General features: G+C 44.4%; 1 long non-coding RNA gene across 1 annotated transcript in view; it reads right to left on the bottom strand.

Annotated features, from left to right (window-relative positions):
• Positions 1-281: 281 nt before the first annotated feature.
• The window catches only part of LOC148117130 (uncharacterized), a 15,115-nt gene continuing 14,498 nt past the window's right edge, over positions 282-898 (bottom strand). Inside the window, exon 2 of the long non-coding RNA XR_015737146.1 lies at positions 282-898. This exon is cut by the window's right edge and continues 65 nt beyond it. This is a non-coding gene — a long non-coding RNA (uncharacterized LOC148117130).

Consider the following 898-nt stretch of genomic DNA (forward strand, 5'->3'; position numbering starts at 1 on the left):
TTATTGTTTTGTGGTTTTTTTTTTTTTGACAGGGTCTCTCTGAATCTGGAACATGTCCTGGAACTTGTTCTTGTAGACCAGGCTGGCAGCCTCAAACTCTGCCTCCTGAATACTGGGAATAAAGAGGCCTGTATTTAATATACAAATTAATTTAAAATTTCACTCAAGTGTTTATGTGTGTGTGTGTGTGTGTGTGTGTGTGTGTGAGAGAGAGAGAGAGAGAGAGAGAGAGAGAGAGAGAGAGAGAGAAAGTTTCATTATGAAATCAAAAATCAATCAACAACAGTGAACTTTTTCTTTATTTGTTTCCTTACTTTATTTCTTCATTGACTTACATTGGAAGTTAGTCAGTACAGAATGATCAGAATGGTAGGGTATCCTTGGGAAAAGAGTAAGAAGATATCGTGAAAGTGTATCATGAAAGTAAGAAGATATCATGAAGATATGTCGAAAGTCCCTTTCGAGAGGGAGAGGGAGCTTTCCCGAGTCCCCCCCCCCGCCCCCCCCTTATGCCTGCTTTCCAAAAGTCCTTTCCCCAAGGTCAGACATTTTTTAGATAAGCAAGGGTCTCCATTCAACCCCTTTTGAGGAACTTCAGGCCCTGACATTAACATATGATTGGAGTCTATCTCTATCGCCCACTCTTCAGCCCCTCCCTGCCCTGACAGGACCTGAGAAGCCACACCCCACCCCACCGCAGTCCACAGGCCCCTCTTTACCTCACAACTACAGCACAAAATGTGGAATCTCTTCTCCATAAAATGCTGTCTGCAGCCATTCTACAAATTCATTCTCAGATCCTGTTCTTACAACCTCTCGGGGGGGGGGTCACCCACCCAAAGCAGGAGGAGGTCTCTCTCTCTCTGTGTCCAGCAGGGAGGGACATGTTTCTTTCCAT

This window comes from Myodes glareolus, unplaced genomic scaffold (assembly GCF_982192425.1).
Source record: "Myodes glareolus unplaced genomic scaffold, mMyoGla1.1 HAP1_SCAFFOLD_49, whole genome shotgun sequence".
Lineage (NCBI taxonomy): Eukaryota > Metazoa > Chordata > Mammalia > Rodentia > Cricetidae > Myodes > Myodes glareolus.